At 31.6% G+C, this 21,264-nt stretch overlaps 1 protein-coding gene across 1 annotated transcript in view; it reads left to right on the top strand.

Moving 5' to 3' along the window:
* Positions 1-5,700: 5,700 nt before the first annotated feature.
* Positions 5,701-21,264, top strand: part of LOC135135248 (uncharacterized protein) — a 252,781-nt gene continuing 237,217 nt past the window's right edge. The window contains exon 1 of the mRNA XM_064064271.1: positions 5,701-5,862. The gene's annotated coding sequence lies outside the window, so the exon portion shown is untranslated. The remainder of the gene's footprint in view (positions 5,863-21,264) is intronic.

Here is a 21,264-nt window from a genome sequence, read left to right as displayed (position 1 = left end):
TCACAGCGTTATTCCTGTCTGTAAATAATAATACTTCGGGGAGCAATAACTGTCAGTCCTGGCAATGCTTCGTGTTTCTTTTGTCCTCAAAACTGGGATGCTGAGTTTTTAATATCTGAGAAAGCGGATATTTACAAATATTCATTATCGTTATCTATTAATCAAAATATAATTAAAATTGAACCAAAATTACTAGAAACAGTAATGTGTACCAAAACTAACTTAAACCATTTTTAATTAAAAGAATGAAAGGCACATTGCTGTTTTTTTAGAGTAATTTTCAGTTTTTGTTTTCCCAAGAGTAGACATAAAGATAAATAGAACAGATCACTACATAATTTTACCATGATTTTTTTTCTTCGAAGTCTGTCAGATGAATGTGTAAAAATTCGATAATACTTTTTTTTTTCGAATGACGTCTCCCTGAAATTCGGTAGCACATATTTTGTTTTTATGGTTTCCTTTTTTTTCCATTAGTATCATTATACTTTAATTTTTGAAATATTAAAAAAGGACTTGCAAGACAAGGGTGGATTGTCAAATGTTGCAAAAACACACTTTCATATTTTTAAATTTCTGCCGTAGAAATATATACCGTGTAGTATAATCAGTTATCAAAAAAAAAAGTTTAAAGTACGTGTCCTGACGCAGAGAAAACTATGATAAAATGTGAGGAATATATCCTTTGTACTTCAGACATCTGTATCATTTTAAAAGGCAATAAACCATCAAGGACCGTGCGGTAATAGCTTCACAGTTTAAATAAATGTTACGAACGTATAGAGACACTTGCGTAAATTGAAACGTTTTAACTGTTTCAAATAATCATTTTACCCGAAGTTAAATCGTTGCGTGGTGATTGCATTTTCAGTGAGATTAAAGTCTGTAAAGTTATTTCCAAATTATAAAACGTTATTTTTCCCACAGGGACATCGCTAACGATTTTACTCTAAACATAATAATATTTCATGTAATAATTTTTTCAATTTTTAGTTTACTTTAAAATATATCGTTGAATTAACTCTTGTATTGCTTCGTAACTAAAAATATGTCCTCAATTTGGACATTTTACTTGGTTGGTTAATCGATTTGATTTTTATTTTAGTATAGTATAGTCGTTTTTATATTTTTGTATATTATTTCAAAATGCGGAATTTTAAAAGAACGCAGTAATGATTATACAGCAATATATTTATCGTATTTTGCTTCTAACCAAAATGGTCAAACTATTTACCATTTCATCCACTACTGCATAAACTGAACTGAAACTGTGTCGAATGCAATCTCGGACTAGTGTTTTCTTTTACCCTTAGAGTATGAAAAAAGTAGCCTCCCGTTTCCGTCTATCTACTGGAATCGATTGTTGTTAAACGTATATTAGGAACTAGCTGACCCCGTGAACTCCGTTTCACCTACAATTTAATTTTGAATCTGCAAAATCGAATGCTTTGAAATCTTGCAGATGTTTTAAACATATGATAAGCATAATAAATTTTTATTCAAAATATATTTACTTATCCCCTCCAAAAAATTGATGACGTCAGCCCAAAATTTTGTCAAATGAATCCTATCTAAAATGTCCAAAATAGGATGAGACTATACTTGTGATTTATCATTCCATTCATATTTTTTAGTTTTGCTTATAGGGGATGTCCCAAAAAATTAATCACTGAGTCAATTTATTTTATTGATTGAATCAAGAATTGCAAAACTGAATTTTGAAATATTGCAGACGTTTTGAAGTTACTGTTTGACATGGTAGGTTTTCAATCAAAATATATCTGTTTATCAAGCCCAAAAACTTGTATTAGGAATATCAATAGGTGAATCTAATAAAAAATAAAATACTTACTTAGTTAAAAAATGACAATACTTCCCGAGCCTATGCTAAGGAAGTATTGTAATTGAATCCATGCTCGACTTCCTACTTTTATGTTTTCTTGACCTTACATGACTTCTACTACTAGACTACGAAGAAATAACTCCCCCGTTTCCGTCTGCCTACTTGTCTGTGTATGTTTATTAGGCATATCATGTAGATGGTAAAACGATGACCAAAATTTGACTAATCATCCCGATCACTAATGGGTTGACGTCATCTCCAACATTTGCAATACATACCTATTAGTTTTTTTTTTAATTTTATAAAATAAGGTACTCCTGCACTTGTAGCGTATGTACGTGTCGAGTTTTCACCCTAGAAGTTCAGATTTTTGGAAAAATTTAGAATTATATAACAATACTTTGCAATTTATTGTTTATCCCCTCCAAAAAATTAATGACGTTATTGCAAAATTTTCTCGAATAAATCCTCTCTGAAATATGCAAAATATTGTGACTTTATACTTGTGGTTTGTCATCATAGTTTTTAGAATTACTTATACAGGGTGACTCAAACAAATTTATGAATGAACCAATTTATTTTATTGATTAAATTAGGAACTGCAGACTCGAATGCTTTGAAATCTTGGAGACATTTTAAAGTTATCCAAAGAATGGTAAATTTTTAATCAAAATATATCCGTTTATCTCCTAAAAAATTGATGACGGCATCTTATAATTCTGCTGGATGAATCCTGTCCCAAATGTGCAGAATGTGATGGGCCTATACTTGTGATTTATCATTGTATTAAAAATTTTTGAATTGCTTATACAGGCTGATTCATAAAAAATAATGAGTGTGATAATTTTTTATATTGATTAAATTAAATTTTTCCGAAAATTTTATAGATCTACGAAAATATGATTTTTCGAAAAAACTGGATTTGTTGTATTGTACTTCAGGGGCGAAGGAAGTTCTGTTGAAATAACGTTTTTTTTTTTAATTTGTAAGAACATTTTTATACGAAAACAGATCTGATGATCGTTTTATCCTAAACTGCTAGACTTACTGTGAAACTCACGGAATTATAATGTTGGAGGCTTCTTATTAGCTAGGTCGCTGTAGGCAATAACAATATCCTCTATTTGCCCGCGAGTGTCCTATGATCTTTTTGGGGATCAGACCTGCCCCATTTCGATAAACTAACCGCGGCGCGCAAGTGACCAACACACATCTTGAAATAGACATATGTTGCAATTAAAAAAATATAGGTTTGCATCGCGACCCCACGTTTGTGTTACATTTGTCATGTACTAAATTAAACTTTCTCCTTCAAGCTAAAAACAATGGCGTCTACAGAATTTTAATATTTCTATCCGTTCTCAAGATATAAGGGTTTTAACTGGGACACCTGTTAGGCATTTTAAAATTTAATACTCGATTTAGAAAGACTTTGGACTTTCAACTAATTTTTTAAATTGGAGTTCGATATTTGTGTTTTTTCTGATTTAAGGTGGTTTTTAGTTTTTTTGAAAAAAAAATCAGTCATTAAAAATTTTCGTTTTTTAAAATTGATCTGCGGAATGAATCAATATGCGTGCGTTAACTATTATCATAAATTAAAATTATTTTTAATTATATAGGTGTTTTGCTTTTGAAATTCAAAATACACCTCCTTTTTTTTGAACGGAACACTGTTTACATTTTGAAAAATCGAAGTACTGCTATTTTTAATATATTTTAGAGATGGATAAACAATGCTCTTTGTTGTGGATCAATAAAATTTAATTTTAATATAAAAATTATTTATACAAAAAGATTCAAATTTTTTGCCCAAAGTAGAATGCTGCAATAAAATCCTGGATGTCCTTGTTGAAAAAACTTGAATATGAATACTAACAAGATAAAACAGGGCTTTTATAAGTGATTCTAAGGGCGCAGTTGGCCATGAATTTCAAAAATCCTGCTTCGTTGAAATTATGCCTCCTCATGACAGTTCTCACTTGTCACTAATGTCACTGTACCTGTCATTTAAAGTCGTCGTTTTTATTGTTTTAACGTTTTTCAAATCTGAATTACAGTAATTCTCGTTGATCCAAGCACAAAACAACAAAACAGTCGTTTTGAAAACTCTTGGTGGTTGCGTACGAAAATTTTGTTTTTGTGCCAGGAAACGAAGATTGTGAAAATGGTTTATTCTGTTGAACAAGACACTTTCATTGTTATGTCTTGTTATTGCAATGGGACTTCGTAAACGAAGATTGTGTGTATTCTGTAACCGCTTGTAAGCAAGAATATCTGGCCAAATACCGTGACTTAATAATTCAAGAAACATCGTTAGAGGGTCACATTAGAGATGTAATCAACAGATTTGTTCGAACTGGCAGTGTCAACAAAGAGAAATCTCGTGGAAGACCTTCAGTATCTGAGGAAGTTGTAGATGATTTAAGACGACTTGAGCAGAATCCGCAAACATATTTGACAAAACTTCCTCAGCAGTCAAGAGTTTCTGTTGCAACATGAAATTGAACAATAGGCATTGACTAAACGATTACAGAATATTTTTGAAATTAATAAGAGAGTGAACATGTGCCTTCAACAAAGTGGTGAACATTTTCAACATTTACTATGATGTTTAACCGCAATAAATTTGTTTCTTTGTATTATAATGAATTAGTTTTATTTTTTAAAAAGATATGAAGCATTTAGACAACTAGTTATGCAGATGGCTGTGGTATTTGTAGTAAATCCTTGGGCATTTAGTAAGGGCTAAAACTGAGAGACGGCACGTGTTCATAACCTACGTCGGCCCTATAATCATTTATAAAAACTCTGTAATACAAGGTATCTCAAAATTAATTAATATATCAAGAAGTTTAGTTTATTGATTAAATTAAAAATGGATTATCTCATTTGTCGAAAATTTTGATATACATACAATACTATTGTTTTTAGTATTACATTGTACCTATCTAAATCGATATACTTTTGTCCCTACTAAAAAACTGACTTGAAACATACACTATGCTATACAAAATTCTGATTTGTGGGCGACGAAAGTTCTTACACAAAATCTTGTACATGAAAATGACTGTTCGGATAAATAACGTCAAAGAAAATGAAGTTTAATTATTACTCCTACTACTAATTAATGAAATTACTTTGAGAAATTTAAAATTTTCATAAATATGCAACAAAAAATCTTAATCGTACAAAGGAATTCTTTCGAATTATCTATTGCAAACACACCTTTGAAATCTCGGTGTGGAGTTTTAAACCACTAGTCGTGAAATATGTACAGTTCTAAGTCAATGTTGAAATGATATGATCAATTTTTTGTTAGAAATCAAAGGATAACTTTTGCTTTACAACCCTCACTATAAATTTGGATTAATAAATGCAATAATTCCGGATTTTTTTTCAAGACATTTTCGACAGAGATGGATAGACAACCCAACAGATGGAAAATCAGATCTACATTTTTATATTTCGTGAGCTGTAAAAATTACACTTGAAAGTTTGTTGAAAATCCCACGTCTAAATTTTCATCATTTTGATAAGATCTTTGTCGGTGTAATTTAAAAATAAAATAAAATGTACAAAAAAGAGAAAAATGTGTATTTCTGAAGTAGTTTTTTGCAACAGTATTATGAAAGTTCTTCAGCAAACCCACATTAATAAACTACACCAATCTAATTACCATTGCTAAACTAAACACGAACCTCTTCAAACGCACGCTTGGGGTGGTGTTCATGGGCAAATCGTCCGCGATGGTAAACACCCTCATGACGGGCAATGTAATGCGCGTGTTTCAGGATTTCAGCGTCGGCTGAAGAACGCGGAACTGCTTCGGGGCAGTGGCGTTGAAAACGCCGGCCGGTCTGGTTTGGCAGCGTCGACGCGAGTCCTGCGATCCTTACGTTTCGGCGTTCACGAGCGGTCCACTTCAGGTCCCACGTGTGACCCCCGTAATTAGATCAACTTGCGCTGGCCCGAAAATGTTACAAACGAAATAATTTACCTCGTTCGATCATATAAAGGTAAGTTGCTCTCATTTGAATATTTAACTCTGGCCTTTATTATGGGCTACCCACACCCAAAACCTCATTCGGTCGGGTAATTGAAACCTGGAACCTTTGCCTCGAATTTTTCAGATCCTTGTTCTCTTAGAAGACTAAATTATTCATAGATCGCGACACTTTCGGTGTCTGCTTTAATTAGGTCGACCGCGAATATGCAATGGAAACTTTTTTTTGTAAAAGTAAAAAAGACTTTCGCATTTTTATTAAATGAATAATGAAACACTGCTGAAACTTTGGCGGGGTGAAAAAATCTTGGCTGGACGAGAAATCTGTCGCGGACGTTAAATGCACTCTGAACTGTTGGCAAAAAAGTTTAATTTTTTATTTGCCACTCAAGTAGACAAAGGGAAGTCTCTACTTCTGAAATTATTTCCTTTCATCCTCCTTATCGCCGGTTCAACGTAATTTTCTACTTAATCAACTTAACATTCTTCTATGTCTTTTAATTCTAATTGCATTTGCTTTATTAATAAAGTCGGCTTAAACAAATTTTGTGTCACAAAAACAATATTTTATTCAGTAAGCTAATTATACAGGCGTCGCGGCTAATCTCGTTTTCTTGCTTTCTATTTTAATGTTGATTTAATGGAGCTGAAAGTATTATGGTTCACTGTAAAGGATTTTGGATAAAGGTTTTTCAGATCATCAAGTGGTCAACGCAGTCAGAAGATGAAGAAGAATTCACCACTATCTACTCTGAATGTATTAATGTACCTACGTTTTGAAAGTGCATGATTTTCTTTTCTAACTTTAATTCACGCTTGATTCACTTACGAATTTTATCGTAGTATGTTACAGTTTCCTAGTGATGCGGAAAGAATAATTTTCAACAAGCTAAACAGAACTTTTAAAGAAAATATTTTTATAAGAAAATGAACTATTTTTTAAGATCTACATTTAGAATTTTTAAAGCAGTATTAAAGTGATTAAGTAATACTCTAAATTATTATTCTAATAACTACATGGAGTATTTGGGGAAGTTATTGCTACTAATAAATCTCATGTAAAAGTCAAAGTCAGATGTTTTGTTATATATACATTAAATCCACGGTTAGCTCTTTGTTTCCCAGCATTGAACATTGTTTTAGTACGAGTTGTTGCAGGAGGCACTTTAAATTAAACAACGTATCTAACTTACAGCAATCGATTATGTTGTGAAACAACGTAGACCCAGGAGGAACAGCAGAAAATTTCCGTCATCAGCAAATAGAATTTATCTTACGTAATACTTAATAATTTTTAACCATAGATTAGTTTTATCGATATTTATCTTTTAAAGGAGAGCTCAAGCAAATTGTCTTTGTACTTCTTGATCTAAACGTGATGTTAATAATCATAAGTATAACATTCGAATTTAGGTCTAGCAACAGATTTTTAGTTACAATAATTTTTTCGAACATAATTTATAATTGTTTGTAATATATAGTTAATTTTATATTTATTTTTATTCTACCTTAGTTTTCCTTCGGTAAAGCAAATGGTTAGAATTAACTAAGAAAAGACAAATCATTAATAAATACTAGAAAAAGTGCTGGACTTAAATGACTGCTATGTGCCGCTAACGTACCATGTTGAAAAAATATGACCTTTTACACACAGATTGAACTCTATTATTGACATACGAGATATCAAAGGCAATGAGTTTCCAGCTGCTCTATACAGCTATAACTTTAATAATAACAGTTCAGTTCTATTCTATTAAAAGCCTTACTGAAATCGCAGTGTCTGCCTGGTTACGTTCTTCTATAACATTATTTATGAAATGGGGTAAAGAATAAGATTTGACTCTCAACTTGGTTTGCGTAACAAAGCTGCGTCGAGATGAAAATGTTACATTTTTTAAATGAATTCCAAATTTGTTCTTAGTGAAGTTATCGATCGCAGAAGTTTACAAGTATAGGAGAGGGAGCACACGAAACGATAGTTTCAGATGTCGGCTTTAATGTTAGATTTGTAAATAGGTGTCATTATCGAAAATTTCCAATGATCAGAACATACGCCCGAATTTGGAGAAGTTGGAAATAACAAAGTTAAACACCAACTAAATGAGGATTGGCACTTTCACTTTTTACGCAGAAATGTAGGAATACCGTCGGGAACAGGAGTTACACGGGGAAGTTTTGAGGCAACTACTTATATCAGTATTTATTCCGGTCTGGTTCATGCTATTATTAATTTTAAATGAATTTAAGCTCATAAACCGCGTAAAAAAAGTAAAACATGTAGCATATTCTGTAGCAGAAGCAAACAAAACTTCGTACAAGATCAAATTTGGCATGGTGACAATTTCCTTTGTACTAGGGTCCATTTGTAGAAAAAAAAAATGTATGAGTATGAAAAAATAAGCCTCCCGTTTCCATCTCTCTGTCTGTCGTCTGTCTGTGTCGATTTTTATTATACAGATAATCCCCGAAAGTACCAGACGGATAGTAGTTGTTAAATGTTATGTTCTTTTTTGTATGTTAGTAATTAGTGACGCTAACTGAAATTTGTCAAATCATTCCCACTAAAAATTTGATAACGTGAACTCAAATTTTTTCATAGTAAATCTTATTTAAATTGTTGTACTTGTGGTTTTATGAATCCGCCTTGATTTTTTGCCCTGGGTATTCAGATTTTCGTAGTGACTATCATAAGAAATAAAATTATAATTATAATTTTCGAAGAAGCGATTCTTGGACTGTACATCAGGAGCGTGGGAAGTTCTATCTAATTAACAATAGAATTTGTCTTGACGAGAAGTTAATAACTTCAGTTAGTTTTGACGTATATTAATTTTCGATGAGGACATTAAATCTTTTTGCACTGCGTGTTTTTTTAGTATTGTTATGTTGATAGATAATTAAAATCGGCGTGGGTAAAACTCAGCAATTTCTTTCTCAGGTACACGACTAATTATACAGCGATTATGTATAGAATAATTCCGACTCGACTGGAATGGATTTGACTAGATTCATTCTCTTATTTACTAGACTCGACTCGTTGACTTGCTGAATCGTTTCCGAAGGTGGCATCTATTTAAGCCTTTCTTGCTAGATATTCCGCGATCGAGGTTTTTCTGAAGTACCCATCGCAGGCTTTTCTTTAGTGAACGCCGTCACCGACGATGAGTCACACATCATCGCCGTACATATTAGACGGCCCTCGAGAAAATCCATAGGCGTCGTACCGGGGCGGCGTATAGGTTTATTTCGTAACAATATTAGTATCTCTCGAACACCAGAAAAAGAATAGGAATTGTTTTTCATTTATATAAAATTTAAGTATGAACGTATCTGCTCGGAAGTGAATAGAACATGAGCCAGAGTTTAGATAAGATTCGGAAACAGTTGCAAATTTATGGAGTGAAAATAATTGTCTAACCAATTATAACGAACTTTCCTGAAACTATATCTTCAGCTCGTGCTTGAAGTATAAATATGTAACAGTCTAGAATTATCGTGGACCATTTTTGTAGTTTTTTGTATCATTATGTGTCAAGTTAAAAAAAAATTCTTACACACATATATACCGGGTGTCTGAAAATGGCGGATTAACTCTCCGCTACGCTCTTAACAATCAACTGGTGAGTCTGGGAAAAGTAGTAAAAAAAATCCTTCTCACATTTTGGTGGAGTTATAATGATTTTAAAATTAGTTTTTTTGCAATGTTTAACAACTAAACAACTCATTCATTATCACAAAAATGTCAAAATTATCACATGTTTAATTACCATTTCAGTTAGAATACACAAAAATATGGTTGTGTTGTTTTTGTAATAATTTGATAAAATTCCATTTGACAACAATATTTGCCTGATATAAAGCGAATGTGGATTTCAGTATTTTTACCATCGTTACTAAGAAATCAGAAAGTAAGCCGGAGGTATTCATGCATTAGGTGTGTCAGTGTTGCCAATTTTACTTTAATAAAATTACGTTTTTTTCGTAATCTACATCATAAGGAATTTTTTAAATATTTATTTGGGACTCCTGAAACCCCCGTATATAATGTACTGAAGAGTTAATCCGTCATTTTCCAGACACCCGTTATATAAATTTGAAAATAGTTGCAAATTATTATCAAATCGTCACCAAATTCTTCGTCATCTTACTAATAAACTAAATACACTGAAAATGTCAAAATTTGGCCTTAAAAACTAGCAATAGACGATAAACAACTCATAGCCAGGCAGGTGTAGGTGGTAAATACGCATTTTCGTATTATTATACTCCTACGAAACACAATTATGTTCGATATTATTAATGAGACAGGAAATTATAGAACAGGAACACTTTACGTTTTCTTTTTTGAAGAATGTTAAATGAAAATTTTTTAAATTTCCCCAATATTTAACAACTTATGGCCTAAAAATGGAATATTGGAAGTAGCATGTTTCTATTTGTTGAATCGTAAGGTAAGCTTTGGGTTGGAATTCGACTGAAATAAACTGAAAAAAAGAAATGTCATAAGAAATGATTTTCTATACTTTGATCTGACAGACTTCAAAAGGTTTTTCTGCAAAACCATTTAAGCTATTTTCCAGAATTTGTTTCCAAGTATCTGATTTATAAATTGAGCTGACACAAAGAAATTTAATTTAAAACGTATTTACAAAAGATAGAGTTTAGTTCTCCAGGCTACTTTGTTGTCGGAGACACAGGAACTATAAATGTGCAATTCTATTACCAAAGGGTGCTTTTTATAGCTTGCTTATATCTCATTTTTTTAACTTGTTTAGGTCGAACACAGACACACATATAGGGTAAAAAATAGCAATGCTGAATTAGTTTTATTAATGTTTTGTAAGTAGTTCAATGTATAGAGGATTTTAGATTCGATTAAAATAATTTGAAGAGGAATATATAAAATTTTATAAATAGCAAACACTATACTCTCGTTTCGTTTATGATATACCTCACATGAATATATAGATCCCATATTACAAGAGGCTGATCTTGGTTTATTAACTAGGTAGATTCAAGAGACACTGTAACTCCATGAACCAACATAGGATTTACCGCATCCCCACCCTATCATCAGTAGCTCAATATTATCATAAAATTTTATGAGGTACATTATAAACGAAACAAGTATACTCAGAAGAGTATTGCGTCCACTAAAATTGTAATTAATTAATAAGTATACCGGGGTTATAACTAGGAGAATGTTTTAAATGTTTGATGGAGCACTGATATTTTATAAGTACGTCCCTGGAATGATATAGTATCATTTAAGGTCCGTAATTCGATTAGGCAATACAGTTTTAGTGGATACGAAATAATGCTCTGAGAACAGAACGAACAGGGGCAAACCGCCAGTGAACTGAATCTCCCGTCGGAATTATTAGCCTTCAGGTGGCTAAATGTACTGCACAAAAAAGGATTAGTTTTTCTTTCAAATTCACGTATATCCACCGGCGTTCACACTTCACTCTAGACATCTGGTAATTAGATTAAACCCTAAATTTTCGGTAGAATTATTCAGTTTAGAATTCCAACGCTTTAGCACCATAAGTAATGGCTTATTAGTAAGTTATTGGATTATTTGTCTGCTATGAATTGGTGTTTCAGCTGCTGAATTTTTTCTTAAGTTGCAAATTCATTGTCCAGTTAGATATGATATAAATGTTACACAAAAAATTAATTACTCGTAAAATTGACTGATTTTAAGTTAATTACAACAGAGCATTGCACTTTTTTTGTTGAATACTAAATCAAAATCAGGGGAAAAGATAACGAAAAAATTAACATTTTTATTCGTATTGTGATTACTGTTAGTTTCATGCAAAATAACCAAAAAGAGCGCTTTTCACATCTGGGAAAGTTTTCTAAAGTTGCTGGTTTTTCTAGGAGGTAAAAAATGCCTTACAAAATTTTCCACGGTGCGCTCGCTCTGAATAATACCTTATACGAGATAAATTTAATTCTCTTGTATTATAAATAATTTGTTTGTTGTTGTTCATTGAGATAAATAAGTATATATTTTTTAGCATTATATATACATGTCGTTTTTGTAGGTATTATCAAATTTTTCCTTATAAAATGTGCCTCTTTGATATAGACAGAGTTAAATGCAGCAACAAGTAAAAGTTTGCACTGCCATTTCGTAACAGCATTTATGAAAGTTTCGTAAACCTCCTATATCCATTTGCAATCTCCACGAATCCCCAATGTCCTAAAACACTCTGTATGCGTTAAATCGATTTACTTATCCTGGAAAATTTCTGGACTTTTTCCCCGATTCTATTAAGTGATGACTCGTGTTCAGCACTTTATAATGCTTGCAGCAACTTTATGGCTGCCAGGACCTGCATGGTTCGTTGCCCTATACTACTTAAAGCATTCAAAATCTAAATGATTCCAGACAAGGAACAAAGCTCGGAATAATTAGAAAAGGGTGAAATTAATAAACGGCTTCGACTCAAGACCGAATTAAATTCCATATGGCATAACTGTCTAATCAGATCAGAGAGCGATCCTGTTTTGCTGCCATCGGGAGATGTTGATTTTGCCTCAGAAAATGAAAAATTAATAATTTACAGGGCGAAAGTTGTTTCGATGTTAAGTTTACGGCAAATATTGACACAAGCGTATGCTGACACTGAGTTTAGAGAAAGATAATTGCCAAGAGACTTTTTCGCCTTCTTCACGTAAAGGAACGTATTATTTCATTATTTAATGACAAGATTTCTTATATGTGGAAAGAAAATAGAAGCATGTCAAGGAAATTCGTCTATCAAGCGTGATTCAATAGATTTTTTGTTGGAGCTGAGATGAAAAATGCGATATTTTTCTCCTAACGAACAAAACACTCGAACAATTGATGTTCATAACAATATTGTTCATCTTTTTATTGAGAGATGGGATAAGTTTTTGTGGGGAAGTTGTCATTCACCGAAATAAAGGCTATATTATGTTTTTTTTAATTATAATTGCCCTGCACGACTAGTGTTTTATTAAGTTGTTTAAAAGTTATAATTGAATTAATCACAAGGGAAGTTCGTCTGTTAAGAAGCAGGAGTTTAATTCTTCTATTGGTTCTATTGTGCTGATAACTGATTGGGGTCTACTGTCAAGTCCTAGCCTCTATTATATGAATTCCGTTCGATTTTCTGTTTTCATTTGGTAGGAAATTGAAGATGATTGTATTTAAAAGGGGTTGTTCTGTATGTGTAATGCTACTGAAAATCAACACTCTAGGTTCCGTTCGTGGAAATCGTGTAGGCGACTATAAACAAATTTAATATTATTAAGTTTAGCTCGAGTAATGAAACAACGGAAGAGGTACAATAGAGGCGTTAAAACGTTCTTGGTTTACACACTCAAAAAAAATTCGTTACAACTTATCCTACATTAGGGCGTTTTATGAAGGTAGGTCATGGGTTTTTTGTTTTAGTTCTTGCTTTGTTTGTTTTAATAAAATAACGACGCTATTATGTCCGTTTGAAACGACACTAAATTTAAAATTAATTTCACTGTAAACTGCGGTTGAGTGCTTAAACCAAGCTGGAGCAACCAGAAATAAATCACTTTAAAAAATGGTGTTGTAAATTAAAGATGAAAAATTGGGATTCAGTTTATTTTTTGTTTCATAACATCGTACAATCAAATGCACTAATATTCGAACATTTAAATTATATAATCTGAAGTACACCTACGCGTACTTATTATTTATGACAATGAATTTCTGAGAACATATTTATAAATTTATGAAGCAGAATTTGACAATAAATTTATTCGAAATGTTAAATTTAGGTCTAAATTAATCATTATGTTAAACAAGCTTTATGCGTTGAAAATATCAAGTACCTTGAGTACTTTTGCAATGCGTAACGATATAAACATACAAATTTATATATTATAATAAGGGAATCTAATCTTTTATTAAATTGTCAATTAATTTTTCACCTATAGAAATTGCAGTTTCTGCTAATTAAAAAAGTAGGTAAACGAATTCGATAAATTTTTAGCCCTATCAACATATTGATGACGAAAATTTTCGCTTCAAAAAAGAGAGTATTCATTCTGCAATAGCTAATAATTAGGTCAAGGTAGACTTTGTTGCATTATTGGAATTAGTTTGTTTCGCTATCATTACTAAACAGTGTTATCTGCTGGTGTATATCATATTTTATTATTAAACATAACATATGTCACCAAAATAGTTTAATTTAAAACGACTTTCTTTTAAAAATAAGTCGATATGAATATTAATATTGTTTAAAACATTGCATTTTTCGTTTATTAGTTTAATAACTGAAGGTAGTAGATGTAGTAAAATGATTTGAAATGATGATTTTAGTAAAAAAAAATCAGTAAAATTTTATCTGTGTCAACCGTATTGAACTAAAACCCAATGTAACCAACCTTATTAGAAAACTGTAAAGCTCTACCTTTTTTTCGAGTTGAAAAAAATTGACGCGTGTCAAAGCATATTTTTTGAAACAGATTTACTTAATGAATTTGTGAAATGATATTATCAATTCATCAATTATTAAAGCGGATGAATAAATTAATTTTAATCTGTTCAGTGTAACACCATTCATAATGTGATGGTGTTGAGAGAATTTCAAAGGAATTACACGACTGTTCCTGAGAGAGTCAATAAAATAAAGCGCTAAACACGAATACGTTAATGCTGTAAATATTGTTAAACATTAAATTCAGGTGTAAACAATATCACATACAAAACTAACCATTATAACAAAATAATGAATTTCTGTTGCTGATGAATGTATTAAATTTCATTGCGCAATATTTTTACTTCCTGAGCGTACGATAATGAAGTATATACCTATATATAATAATCGAGTCCATCGGATTTTCTGTTTTCTCGACGTTTTATTACCCAAAGAATACTGGACCGTTTGTTGTCAAATTTTGTATGTATATTAGATTAGGGTGATTAAAAAAAAAAAAATAATTTTTTTTTTCGTGTCAAAGAGGTTCAAAAGTTTCTTTTCAACGTAAAAAAATACCAGTTAAAAGTTGAGCTCTTAATATTAATATTAAGACCGTCCGCATCGCGTTTTTCTATTTCCCATAAGAATAACATGGGAAAATTTTTGTTTGCACCTTCTGATTTTTATTGCTAGCCCGTCGTGTGTCGTGAAAAAAATTCAATCACATATTTTTATAGAGAATTGAACGCTCTACAAAAAGTGTCTCCTATGATTTTGCGAGAAACCTGACTATGATTTTTTAACCCACTGATGCTGAAAATGTTCGGAAAGAGTTTTACTGGCCTTATTATAGCATAAAATTATAAACAATTACTGTTTAAAAAACTAAATTTAAAATGTGTATAAATTTTTGTGGTGATTTATTCCAATAAGACCATCAAATTTATTGTAATGCATCAAAAACGTCAAAATTTGGATAAATTTAACTTTAGCCTAAAATAACTCTTCAACTATCAGGTTTCTCGCACAATCATAGGAGACACTTTTTGTAGAGCGTTCAATTCTCTATAAAAATATGTGATTGAATTTTTTTCACGACACACGACGGGCTAGCAATAAAAATCAGAAGGTGCAAACAAAAATTTTCCCATGTTATTCTTATGGGAAATAGAAAAACGCGATGCGGACGGTCTTAATATTAATATTAAGAGCTCAAATTTTAACTGGTATTTTTTTACGTTGAAAAGAAACTTTTGAACCTCTTTGCACGAAAAAAAAAATTATTTTTTTTTTTGAATCACCCTAATATTAGATGGTTAAATGCTAACCAAAATGTGGTTAATCATTCCCACCAACAACTTGATGACGTAATTTCAAAGAATTCTATTTTAAAATGATTTAAATGTTAACATTAATAATCTCCTATACTTGTGGTGTACGAATCCGCTTCGAGTTTCCTCCCTAAACGACCAAATGTTCACGAAAAAATTAACACAGTCAGAATGCCGTAAGTTCGATGCCAACAAACTTCGCCGTTTCTTTTTTCTATTTTTCTATCGAGATGTGTATTATTTATGTTTATGATGTCATAGTAAAGGTGAGAATATGCACGTCTTTGTTTAATAAAAATTATAATAATAATATTCGGAACATCCTATCCAACTGTGGCTTAATTACTAATTTTGGTCCTCTGCTTTGAGGCGACAAACTCATTCAAATCAAACAAATTTTTACATGACATTTTTCCGATGTATAAACAAACACTTGAAGCTGAAGCTTATTCTTGCTGAGAGACCATTTTTTCCGTTGGTTATCTGCTTTAAATATATTTTACGTTGCTTCCTGCAATTTGCGCCCCCACGGTGCAGGGGCTGCGGGGGTGTTATTTATGCCGCTGGCTTGTACTTTATAGAGGTTACCACAAAACAAACACTGCACAATCTAATTTTATAATTGTTCAAAGAAGCGGAATTTGTTTGACTTGTACTTCAGGAACGAGGGAAGTTTTGTTGAAATAAACTTTGACCAATTTTTTTATATAAGTAAAAAATATATACATCATGTATTCCAATTTAAAAAAGCGCAGTGACTATTCTACAGAGCATGAATAAACAAATTCGAGCTAAGTAATTTCATAATCCTTAAACCATCTTAGGAGTATTTTATCAAAATTTAACGAACTCCGTATATATGTTTTGAGACAATCTGCAAAATTATTTTATTCTTTTAGTGCAACCGGTTGTTACAAGTAACTGCGAAAGCAGTAATACTAATAACCTATCTGTATGCATATCTAGTTAAAATTTCACACTAATTAGTACGGAAACATGAAACTACATATTCGCTAAAACGATTCAGGCCATATCACTAGTAGTCAAAGCCCGGAAAATGAAAAATGTAATTAATCGCAGATCCGAACTTAAACCTTTTTTGAAAAGTTAGTTGTACGAATCTGAAAAATTCCTAAGTTAGAATTGATAAAAATGTGTGGAGGCTGATTATAAAGGTTGCCTCGATAACTTTTGTTCAATAAATGGGTCGTTCCTTATGAATTTACCGAATAGGGTACTAAAAACCATATTCATTTATTTTTTCGGATGCTTTGCTGAAGCATCATTTCCTTGGAGAAAAAATTCTTGAAATAGCCAATTTGTTTTTCGGAAATAGCCACTTTGTCCCCTGAAATCTCCGGGTGAGGAAAGAATGAAGATTTGAGACTTATCTCTTCACTTTCCACGCTAGTTAGTCCTGTTGTGTTATTTTCATCTCTCTAAGATGTATACGTTAGATATTTAACATGACGGTTTCTGAAAAAAAAAGGATTAATTGGCTTTCAAAGAAAGGTGTCTTAAAATATGTATATTTTTCTTTCCGTATAAATAGTATTGCTACTGAAAACTTCTGTGACTATGGTACGGGGTTGAGTATAAAGTAGGTACTTTGATTTTTTCAAGGGCAAAGTTTCCACAGAAAGATATTAAACATCGATTTGAAATTAAACAATGTGTCAAGCCAATAAATTACCAGTAAGTATTGTAACTATTTGAAATAACTCTTTGTACACTAAATTAAAAAAATATACCACTGCAGTAAAATTTTTTGGTTTACCCTTGATTACACGAAATAAAATTGTTTTTTCTAAATTTATATATTTATAGGGTTAATTATGTACATTAGGAAATATCGTGTAGATGGGAAAATTTGTCTAGCCATTTCACCAATAATGATATGCCGTCATCTTCAATTTTTACAATGGTAAATTTGATTTAAATTTTATAAAATAGCTTACTCTTCTATTGTAGTTTATGAATCTGTGTTGAGTTTTACCCTAGGCATCCGAATATTTGAAAAAAAAAATCAAACTTAACTTTGAAACCATAAAACCAAATGCTCTGAAATCTTGCAACTGTTTTGCTGTTACTGTAGGTATATAAGTCGATACATTTATTAATTTGACTCACAGGAGTCATCATCAAAAAAATTAAATTCTTAAAGTTAATAAGTTTCATAATTTTTCGATTGTATTTTAGGGCGAGCAAGTTATTGTATTTTTTTGTTCTATTGTTGTCTATTATATTACTATTACATTAAGACTTTACTTTTAAGATAGACACTTCCCGCTGTACTTTTTGGGATTTTTCAATACCAGACTAGAAATGTACTTATCCAGTCAATTATCTACGCTTTTACCTTTTTTCTTAGTCTCGTAGGCTACTATTTGCAAATGTAATAATTGCAATTGTGGATATACTTATTTAAAAAATCTGAGAAGTTCAACAAAATTATAAAATAAACTATGATAACATTATTACACATTTTATAAACTGATGATGATTTTAAATTTACCTTCAAGGTTTTAGATTTATAGCTTAAATTGTTTTGTGAACGATGGTCAACTTGAAAAAGGCAGAATTTAAATAGACCAGTAAGCATTAAAATATGTATGGGTACCTCATAATCATCATAATTCTTATATTGTTAATCGACTTATCATAAAGACTATAAGTCTACAATCGGAATAATTTATACAGGGCTTTTATAAATTATTCTGTCAGTGTCGACCTGGAAGACCTTCAGTGTGTGTAGAAAGTGTTGATAAATTGAGACGACTTGAGCAGATTCCGCAAACATCTTTGACAAAATTTCCTCAGCAGGCAGAAGTTCCTGTTGCCACATGAAATTGAACAATGGGTCCAAAACATTGACGAAAGGATGTTACAGAACATTTTTGAAATTAAAATGAGAGTGAACATGTGCCCTGAATAAAATGGCGAACATTTTCAATATTTACTGTGATGTTTAACCGCAATAAATTTGTTTCATAAATTAGTTTTATTTTTTAAAAAGATATGAGGCATTTAGGCAACCAGGTATACCAGATGCGTGTGGCATTTGTGGTGGGTCCTTGCGCATTTAGTAAAGTCCAAAACTGAGAGGCGGGACGTTTTCATGACCTACTTCGACCCTATAATCATTTATACAAAAACCTTGTACAAAACCAAATAACGCATAATTAGGTACTCGTATTTCAGTTAACTTACTTAAAATCTGTACTCATACTTGTAGTTAGTACATATATCATAAATACATATATTTTCAGCATTTCTCTTATGAAGAAATAGTAATAAATGTATGCATTAGGGCTTTGATATTAACGTTGAAATTTTCTGGAGCGTAGAAAGAAAACATGTCCCATGTTTTTTTATTAAGAATATACAACAATTGAAAATGTCGTTGTATTCGATATTATAAACTAACATAAAGCATAGATACGTTTCATTGTTTTAGTATGTGATTTAATGGTTCACGCTGAAACTAGAGACTCCCACTCAGTTCAACTGACTTGACATGAATATTAACCTTAACGACCTAAAGGTTCAAGCATGATGAGTTTTCTAGATCTTTTGTAGCAAATACAGTGGTAAAGCTTTTAACTTCGCTTAAGTTTGGCTTGTTCTCTAATTTTGCCGAAAATCTATTTATGTCAACTTAAGATACTGTTTATTAAAAAATTATGAAATAAATTTTGGAGAAAAATTAGATATGGAACTTACAAAATATATACATAATATAGTAAATTTGAAATACGGTCATTCTAGGCATACTTTAATAGCAGATAAAAAACTGATTAAGAATTGTGTACACTTTAGAATATCGAAGAAAAATAAATGTTTAGAAGGAGAAAATTTAGCGCAGCATCTTTTAATTTTTACAACCACGTCAAGGACGTGTCAATGTTATAAACATGTGTTGTCTTTATTTTAAGTTGTCTGTGACAAAATTATGACGTTTTAATAACATTAAATCTTTAGAAAATATTTAAAGCAGTTGTTATAACTTATTTTTATAATTAAATAGAGGTTTGGCAGCGATGCTGAGCATGTTTTTGTTAATGTGTAAGTTTAAGGTTATAGCTTAACGTACATTCCGCTTTGCCTCATTTCTTGCGTGTTACCTGCTACTTTCGGTTTTAAAATCATAGGAGAGCATTTTCAACATAATTTAACTGTAAGATGTATGCAGTGTAGAAATAAATTAAGTTGACGGTAGAAAGCGAAATTACATATATATTTGCCTGTGTATACCTAATTAAAAAAATTAACTTTAGGTTGACCATACATAAAACTAACACGGACATACGTTTTTGAGTGATACAGCGGGCGCGATTCTGAGTTATCCTTAAATATTTGTTTTATCTATTATTGTTTACCTAAAGCGTCACCCGGCTGGCAGAAAGAACGTAAAGGACCTAAACAAACATACTCGTGGAAAATTATTATTTTTGGTTAAAAAATCGCAGAACCCCTTTATTAGCATTCTGATTTATTGTAGGTATGAAATGTGCACTTTAATAAATATATGAAAAATATAAGCTCCTCAACAACGAGATCCACATTTAAAAGTTACAGTACAAAGGGAACGCCTCGTCAATAACCAGTTTACTGGAAGAAGATGATCTTAAAATTGTTTACTACATGTTTTTATTCTTAGGTTCGATCCGTAAACTCTTGACAATAAAATTAAATGGATCTTTATACGGCCTCAGTGTAAATCTTTAACGCTGCTTTTCTAGCTTGAAGCTTTTACAGTAAAAAAAGCACATAGGCGTTGATAATGGCCTGAAGAGAAACTTTATCCTTTATTCTGTATAACATAAAATTTTATTATCATTCGGAAAATGTTCCATTTGTGCAAAATTAGTGCTCATTGCAACCGTATGCTCGTCTAGCCCTGAGCTCGGCCCGATTTTTTTAAATTTAAAAGTGTCTCCCTAATATGAAAAAAGGGTAATTTTCTACTTTCACTTCTTTTGTACGACGTGTCCGCGGAAATAAGCTCGAAAGTCCAAATTGTACGCACGTTGACACCAAATGACAATAAAATTTCATATAAATAAAAATATTTCCAAAGGATTATAGCGCTGTTTCGTTCTTGGACATGAGTTATGGCCTCTCTAATATCAGAACAATTACGTTGCCTTGTAACTTTGTTAAAGTTGCCCAGAGCTTTTTCAGCTGCAGAGTTGAAACGTTCTTTGACGTATTTATTGCATTACATTTCTACAAACATTCACTTTCAAGTTAATCTCGGCGTAATTATCACGAAATTAAATAGTCTCGGTGCCAGCTGTCGGCTGGTATATCAAGCTTAAAAATTTTTCAAGTTCGTCTCCTTGTCTTAAATTTCCTGAAGCAGAGGTGCAAAAGGTAGTTATGGTTAAGGGTTTCCAGTAAAAAAGTTTGTAAAGTCTGCATCGTTTAGCGCCGCTGTGAAAAGCTTAACAACTTTCTGTTAAACTCATTTAAGTAATTTTATTGAATCACTTAGGTCGTTTAAAATTCTGCTGCTTCTTTACCTACGCCTAAAATTGTTTTATGATGAGCATAAACAGATTTATGGGCGATATTTTGATTATCAGGTGAGTTGCTAATCATTTAGTTAAATGTGTTATGTATTTTGTTCTAAAAATAGTATAA

The sequence above is a fragment of the Zophobas morio genome, unplaced genomic scaffold (assembly GCF_036711695.1).
Source record: "Zophobas morio isolate AGI-343-1 ecotype UQ-CSIRO unplaced genomic scaffold, CSIRO_AGI_Zmor_V1 ptg000024l, whole genome shotgun sequence".
Taxonomy (NCBI): Eukaryota; Metazoa; Arthropoda; class Insecta; order Coleoptera; family Tenebrionidae; genus Zophobas; species Zophobas morio.
The sequence above is the reverse complement of the archived record's forward strand: the minus strand, read 5'-3'. Positions and strand labels throughout refer to the sequence as shown.